The sequence below is a fragment of the Morone saxatilis genome, unplaced genomic scaffold, assembly GCF_004916995.1.
Source record: "Morone saxatilis isolate NCDOM2014 unplaced genomic scaffold, NCSU_SB_2.0 Contig17, whole genome shotgun sequence".
NCBI lineage: Eukaryota > Metazoa > Chordata > Actinopteri > Moronidae > Morone > Morone saxatilis.
The window spans coordinates 3,883,049-3,891,773 of NW_023339729.1; the positions used below are offsets into that span (position 1 = coordinate 3,883,049).

Below are 8,725 nucleotides of genomic sequence, written 5' to 3' on the forward strand. Positions count from 1 at the left end.
AGAAAACTAAAATGTTGGACCCCTACAGACCTCTCTGTTCCTGCCACTCTGTACAATGTACCCAGTTTCTCTGTGCTGGAACACTACCTGGCCCCATGTTTGCTGTGTGGTACTTAAATAATTAAACAATTATTATAATTTAGGAGAAGGTGACATAATCATGGAGGTCTTAAAACTAAACTCTGTCTTGAGTGACCTTCAAAATGAAGGAAAACACCATTATATTACAACTTGGCTCTTACTTTTGTGGGTCTGGCCATTGTTTCTATCAGCAAAAACAATTTATTGTTAGAAAGAAGGCAGATGAGACTAAAAACATGAGCAGTCAGATAAGTTGTAGACCAATTCCCAGGTCACCTAAATTTATTTGGAAGAGAAAACGAAAGCCAAACGTAATCAGTTGGGAAATTAACCTAGCCTAACCCAGTCAGTGTGGTCTGTTGGATAACACTGTAACAGCTCACACATCCACTAGTGGAAATAGATTAGCTTGCAAGCAGTAGTATTAGTTCACTCAGTTTGTCATTTGGAACAATGGACATGTGCACCAAATTTCATGACAATCAATCCACTGGTTGTCAAGACATTTCACTAAAAACCTAATTTACTTACTGTAGTTGAGCACAGTTTTCCTTGCAATTAGGGATTATTAAAAACAGTTCATCCTTCATTGTCAGTTTCACTTCCAAATGAAGTGGTTTAGATAATATGGCTAAACTGTTTGCATATCTATCTGATTGTGTGGCAGCCTGTGTGGCTTGCTTCCTTGTTGTGGCGATGATGCCATTTTCCTCTGAGTAATAAAGCAGGACCCACATTAAGTTGATATTGTGCTTTAATGGTGCAAGGTGAGAAGATCTCAAACAAATGGCCCAACAATTGCCCACAATAGCAAAGATTAAATTAGCACCAACCAGTTACAACCCAATAAACCTGGCGCTTCTGGGCTCCTGGAGTTCTGGGGGCTAGGGTTGTCCCGTCCCCTTAGCCCAGTTCAGCCACTTCCATCACAGCTATTCACATCCTCTCAACCCAACTCACTTCATCACGAATCCTTCCCTTGTTATCTTCTCCTCTTTTAAATTTCAGGCAACTAAATCCTCCAACCAAGTCCAACCAAAAAGGTTACCAGGAGTTCAAGGGGTCAGGGCTCACAGATCTGCAACCCGAACCCTTCAGTTTTGTCCCTCACGGTCAATGCTCAGCCGCTCAAAACGGGCTAAAAGTCTGCCTCGGAGGGAACCTTTGTGGACCTGAGCGGGTCTTAGTTACCCACACAGAAATCAATAAAGACATGAAGAATAGAGATGTGAGAAGGCAGAGTAGAAGCAAAGGAGTGTGGGCAATGTTTACTCAGCAGTAAATCTTTCCACCTTACAGAGGTGGAGGCATAGATAGCTTCGATGTACATTCTCTCTTTAAGCCATGTCTCTTTCCTTCACTGCTTGAAATCAAATGCTGTTCACCCCCAATAACAATATTAAAAACAGCAATGATATTGTTAGCAGAATGGTTTTTCCCTTGTTGAATCTTTGGCAAGCAGGAAAAAAAGCTACTTTTAACATCACTAAGGGCCGGGCTGCCAGCAGTTGGTAGATCATCTCATTCCTGTGCCAGTGTGCCGAGACAATCCCTAATTTGTGATATATTTATCTATTCCTTTGCATAAATATCTTTGTTTCACTCCTCTCTCTCTCTGGAGAAGGTGCATTCTTATTCTGCACCATTATCTCCAGTGATGGACTAGCTCTCCCACACACTGCAGCTCATTAAACCAGTACTGCGGCCTTCCTGGTTCTTCTCTCCCTCAGCGTTTTCCCCTCTCTTCCCTTCATCGCGTTTACTTTGAAAAGGTCCTCCAGGACTCCGGTAATAATGCTTCTCCAGGATTACAGAGGACTTGCCAGTATGGACGTGCCTTTAATAGAAGATGACGTTATCTATGGGAGTGCTCTGACTGGCAGGGAAACTTCCCTGCTATGGCATTTGTCTAAGCTTTAGAGGCCAAGGCCTGACATTTGGGGAGGTAAGAAGCTCTGACTTGCATTGTTGTTGAAGACCTTGTGAAATTAAGCATAACATTCATGACATTAGCACTTGCTGACCTGATTATAGTGGACAGGAGACTAATACTAACTTCTTAAATCATTTTACATAATTCACGACAAGGGACATCCCCAACAGATGGAACTTAACACATGATTTCAGGCGACCATACCAAACTCAACATTGCAACTTGGCGATCAGGGAGTCAAATATAAAGAAGAAGCTCAACTTGTGAGTGTATCATCTTATTGAACTTGAATCTTATTTAACATTAAAAAGTGGTCTACAACTGTATTCAACAAATTCCTTCTATAAAAAGATATATTCTTATATATATATTCTATATATTCGTTGACCTATGCTTCAGTTTCTCTATGAAAAGGATAACAATCTGCAACTTGTGGTTTTGGGGAGAGGACCTAATGTGTGTTTAGTCTACTGCTTTCCTGCTATAATCGCACTTTAACAATGTGTGTGAGAATGTGACAGAAGAAATTTCTGTTGCTTGTCATCGTTGCTTTTCTAGACCTACGCTATAACTGAAACCCCTACCTTTGCATCACAGTAAAGGCTGCAGACAAAAAAAGTGACTGTGCCTGGAGGCTTTTGTGTCATTTTCATAAAACTTCCAAGTCATGTACCTCTCTCCAACTCAACGAGCCCCGGTTCTGGATTTAGCGAGTTCCTAGAGCCCCAATGTTAACAAGGCACCAGGCAGTAGAGCCAAATGTAGAGCAGGACACAGCATCTGCCTCCCTAAAGCCAAAGAGGAGAAGGCTGCCCTACTTTCACTTATGCAGCCAAAAAACTAAGAGAAAGAAGATAACATTCCTGAGCAACCACGTGGGTAGAATAAGTAAAGAAAGGGAATGGCAGTAAATGAATAAGAATAAAAAACCATGCTCAAACATTAACTGCATGTGGATCAAAACGTAATTAGATCGGCTCTCAATCTAATCTGCAGAGAAGTGAAGTCTGTGTGTTGTGAAGTAGCCGCAGGAATAGTTTCTCCAGTCTGTGCAAGTGACAGTCCCCTAATTTCACTGGTTCCTCTGGAGTTTAACAGGATAATCCCTCCGGTGAAACGGGCTGGGTGGCTCTATGCTATTAAAATCACACAGCACCAACATGCTCCCAATTAAACACTGACACCCTTGGGACAAGCTTGAATAAGTGTATTTTTTATACATGAGAGAAGCCATTTTAAGAAAATTAGTAATGGGGGCAGTGCCTGTCTGAAGAGAGAGCTTGGCCATGCTGAAGGCAAAAGCTATTTTCTCACTATTTAAGGAAGCATCTATTTGAATGGAGTTTTGTATGTGGATTTCAGCCGAATACAGTTAACTAAATTCCTCCCCTAAACAGAGATTGTCCAATAATAGCTTCGCAACCAGAATGACGGCAGGTCTGTCAGCCTTTGGATTTGTCCGTATGTTGAAGTGGTGTCATTGGTGCTGCAGTAAGAGGGATACTGGGCATTTAAAGAGTTTTGAGGGTGGTGCCAAAAACACAAGACATGTGCATGTCCAGCTACTTTTCTTAGCTAGTGTTGTTCTGTTCTGATGCACAAGAACGACATAATTAAGTAATGACATTAGTTTGTGGGGTTAGACAAAAGAAAAATGTGTCCTGCACATCCTCCGTGTAGTATGTCCCCATTATGTGGAAGCTGGTCCTGGATGCTATCAGACTTTATGCTAACATTAGCTGCTCTGTTCTGCTCTTTATTGGATTTGTGGATGTTTTCACTCCAGCAGCCCCCGCCAACATTACCTTAGAGAAACATGAGTTAGTCATCAAATATTTAAAGTAAAACGTACGGTTTGAAAAATACAAACAAATATGTGAGCTAAGCAGCAGTTATGTTAGAATAAAATACGAGTCGGATATTACATTTTTCCTTGTCATACTAATAACACTAGGACTAACTTGCTCTACACTGCACCACAAGAACAATATAGTTTCTAGTCTTCTACAATGGAACATCAACAGGATGCTGACTTTTTGCCTGGGACATACAGATTCAGCCTTTAGCCTCAGTCAAATTAAGGGCCGCTTTTACAGGGTCCTTCTGGAAATATTAAAATGTCAGCCATGGACGGTGCATTTTCAACCGACTCATGGAGGTAATTAGCTTAATTAGCAAGTTTGCTTCAGCTGATAAAGTCTGCCAGGAACAGTTGTCATTTCAGCCGGTAAAATCAATCAAAAGTTTAGTCGTTGACTAAAAATAAAAAGCCTGCTTTTGTTTACTTCTGTCTGAAATCAAGAATTGTGTGGTAACTCTGCTTTATCATTGTAAACTGCATATGTGTAGACAAAAGTTAGACAGGCATAAGAACAGTAACTTAAAGACTAACTAAACCCCCAAAGACCTTTTTTTCAGCTGAAACCCAACGTGTATTTAGTGGGACATTGTGGTGCAAAGTATTTGACTTCTACATATTTTGTTATAAATATACAAAGTGACTGCCCTCTACTGGTTAAAACCTGGCTATTGAATAGAATTTTGCTAGCGGCTGATCTGGTGGCAAGGTGATGTATATAGTGGCACCTATTGTCACCAACCCACCCCTCCCTCTCCGTCCCCTCCTACAGTAATGAGTGGAGTTGCTGGTCTAGCACTAGCTTGATTGTGTGATTTTGGTGCTTAAAAGGGTTAAAAACAACAAAGTCACGCAACTACACACACAAACTAACCGACTGAGGCAGCAGAGAGTTAAAAATACTGTGTTTGTCATGAGAGTCTGGCGGCTTTGAACAAAGCAATATAGCGTCTGTTTCTCGTTTAACAAAGAGCATCTTTTCTTTAAAAAAGGCTTTCTCTGTAGGGACCCTTTCCATAATGTTGTCAGACACTTATAATAACAATCTGAGCCTGTCAGTGGCAAAAACAAGCACTTTAGTGGATGTACATTGATGGTGTGCAATCTCCCCAAAGTATTATATTGCAGGCTGATTTCGCTTCCGCTGGATGTAGCACTCAATACTGGACCAATTTCAAACATTGTTGTCCCCATTAGCCAAAACAGGGTCCAGGTTGAAAAATACCAAAGTTAGCCTTTGAAGGGAGCAGGGCATAACATTTTATTGCTTAGGAGAAAAGCGTGTCCAACTTGTTGAAGAGGACATGTTGGCATTTGTCGAAACACATTAGCCCTTGCTTTCCTCGTGAGTCTTTTAACTTTTGGGATGACTGCCAGGGATGAAGTGATGGAGCATCACTGGACAGATGAAGGGATGAGGGGTGGGGGTGGTAGTCGCGGGAATACAATAAATAAATAAAATAAAAAAATAAAAAAAGAGGCACACTGCTGGCTGTTCAGTGCAGCGCCTTCGCTCTGGGAGTGAGGGAGTATAGAAAAGAATGGCGACACTCACCTCCTTGCTTACTCCTGTCAAGATAGATGGAGACCCTTCTGGCCAGACCTGCGAGCAGGGGGAGGGAGCAGATGGAAGGAGGGAGGAGGGGTGAGGGGGAGAGCAAGAACGCAACAAAGCAAGCAACAAATTAGCAAAGGACCCCCCATGCATGCACACCTACACAATCGCACACACACTCAAAAGTGAAGACTTCCTGAATATACTCCACGTGCATTCAAACAGCAGAGGGGTGAACAAGGCGGCTGTTTCCCAGATGACTAACAGTTATATGCCGGGATCAAAGAGTGAAAGGAGAGAGACAGAGAGAGGCTTGAGCTGAGCTGCTGCCTCTGGATTACAAACAGGGGCTGTGGAAGCTGCACAGGGTCCCCAACCTCCATGCCTGCAGGACACAGAATCCCAAATCCTTTCACCACACGGCAGAAAGCTTGACTAGAGAGGACTTGAGTGTGCATGTGCATGGGAATGAGAGTTTGAGCAAGATCGATAGTGAAAATACATATACGGAAATAATTTAACTGGTCTGAAAATAAAATAAAATAAAATAATTGAACACAAAACTAAACATAATTAATTTAATCACACAAAATTAAGTGTGAAATCAAGATTTGTTGTTGTGGAGGTGTATGTTATTGGGAAAACTGCTTGCTGCCTTGTTCAGCCTCTCGAGGTGGGGGAAAAAACACAAAAGAATATCAAAGAACCAGCAAAGTAACCACAAGCCAGACAGACAGATTCTACAGAGATGGCTCACTGCTGAAAAACAGCACAAAAGCATGTTATTGGACAACAGGGACGGGATGAGTGAGGACAGGTTGTGCAGGGACCGGTGTGTATGAAAAGGTGTGTGTGTCTGCCAGTTTCTCCTTGAGAAACGTTCACAGTCTTGAAGCAAATGCCTACAAAGGTAGAGAAGGTTTTTTGGCAGCACAAAGACAGACTTGTGTAATATTTCATGGGGTTTTACATTATTAATGCCACTGAGGCAACGCTAAAAATCTAAAAGTTTCAAAACACAAGCATGAAATTATTGTACTGTATGAAAGATGTTCCAAGCAATGGTAATAACTCTAAACTGGTTACTGGGCTAGGAAGAGGAGGTGTGTGTGTAAATGTAATAGGGAAAACTGTGTGTGTGTCTATGTGTGTGAGAGAGACTGCACATGTTTTTTAAAGTTGTCTGCCAAGTTTAAAAATATATATATATTTGAATACCACAAGCTGAAGCTGGACTCTTCAGTAAAACTTTTCCAGGAAAGATCTCAGTCGAGTGGCTATTTATATTAAAATTGATGCCTCCACTGTAGTCTGAATGCAGAGGCGACACAGCGACTGTCACTAACGATACATCCACGATAACAAGCACACCATTAAAAGTTAAAGTCTTCGTCAAAACAAGGCTGTGGCTCACTGTTGGACAGTCCTCTGTGGGGGATGAGTCTTTCAGGGCGATTTGTGTCATAAGAGTCAGACAGACAGTGATGCTAGTTAAGTGTGTCGCCTCTCTGCAGATTCCCACAGAGCGCCGGTGACTCTGTGGCTTTGTAATGATGGAGACACATATGTGCACGCATTCTGTGAATTACACCACTGCACGGATGTCAAGTCAGCCAGACACTCAACCTGACAGCTCTGCTCTCATTGCTACCAATTAGCCAAATATGTATCTTATTCTATACGAGATGTGTTCTAAAAACGCTTTCTGAAAGTTGTCCACTCAGACATTACTGTTGACACATGTGCTCATGCTAATACACTGGGTCAGAGATCATTTAAAAACATGTTCAAAACAGACAAAAGTGTGGTAGTAATATGTATCAAAGAGGTTGTATTAAGTATTGGTAGAAACATATAATAATTCCTACAGCTGTCACGGTTTCCCTAAAAAACCTCCCTACCCAGAATTGACGGCTGAGAAACGCTCGAGGCAGAAAAGTGCGGAGCAGTGGAGAGAGTTGAGAGAGAGAGTGGGTAACCCAGCACATCACAGAAGTGGGTGGATGTCTCTGACAAGTGTGTGCTGTGGGTGTCGGGCCTGGTTCAAATATTTGCGAATAACTCTGCCTCACGAATTATGGAAGTGTGTCAACACAGAAGGTAAACATGGCAGCGAATCCACTGACGCCCACAGTCCAAGTTTAAAATTATTAATTCTATTCAGGCAACGCAGAAAGCCCTCTGTGCAGAGAATGACTAATAATCTACCTGTTGCATTTTATCATTAAGTTTATGCTCTTAAATGAACTAACTTTGAATGTAGGTCTCCAAACAGGATAAACCAGCCTCCAACTTTCTGAGACATGACATATATGTGATGGATATGGCATATGTGACAGGGTGAGACAGGCGAGGCTGATAAGTTGCATTCGTTTTGACTGATGGAACTAAATGCAGACACCTGACTCAGAATCCAGCACCTGCCTCTTATGTGGCAGAAACAATCGACGACACTGTGGAAGGAGGGCTGAGGTCTCTGCATCAGGTCAAATCACTTATTGAACAGACCATTTTTTTATGATTTAATTTTCACAATCAACACACTATTTAGCTGTATTAAAGAGGAAATACAACTGTTATTAGTAAGCTAATATAAGCTAGTGCTAGGCTTAGGAATAAAAATGCATCCCTGCTCTGTCACCGGCACTTTAACAGTCTCCAGGCAGACCTAGAGCGGTTCAGTTACTGGTTTCCTGCAAGTTTCAACAGGGAAAATTTAAGACTTTTTTAAGATTATTATGAGTGACCTTTAAGACCTATTTCATGTCCATACTGACAAAAAAAGTACAATAGATATAAAGGAAAATCAGTATTGGTTGCAGTATGATCAATACAAATTATTCCCCAAAACACATTTAAAAGCTAGACTGAAAAATTGAACTTTATACAAGTAATGTTAACTTCATTAAATCATATTTAAAAACTTTAAAAATCATATCTAAGATGTTTTAAGGCCTATGTTAGAGAGACGGGATGACACACAGCAAAGAGCCACCAGTCAGACTCGAGCCCATGGCTGCTGCAGCAAGGACTCAGCCTTTGTACAGCTCTACCAGGTGAACTATCAGGGCACCGCTTAAGACCTCATTTTTATTGTCTTATAAATATGCATAGTGACTACTCTCTACTGGCTGAAACCCAGCTATTGAAATTGAATTTTGCTGATCTGGTGGCAGGTGACATATATGGCCTCCTACAGTAATTTTACATCTCCGAACACAGGAGGTGCTGGTCTAGTGTTGCCTCGATGGGTTAGTTAGTTTGTGTTATTTTGTGATTTTAGACTTTTTAAGACCCC

The 8,725-nt window shown here is 41.5% G+C and overlaps 1 protein-coding gene across 1 annotated transcript in view; it reads right to left on the reverse strand.

The window, feature by feature from the left end:
• Positions 1–8,725, reverse strand: part of rptor (regulatory associated protein of MTOR, complex 1) — a 182,454-nt gene that overhangs the window by 8,847 nt on the left and 164,882 nt on the right. The gene's annotated exons all lie outside the window — the stretch shown is intronic.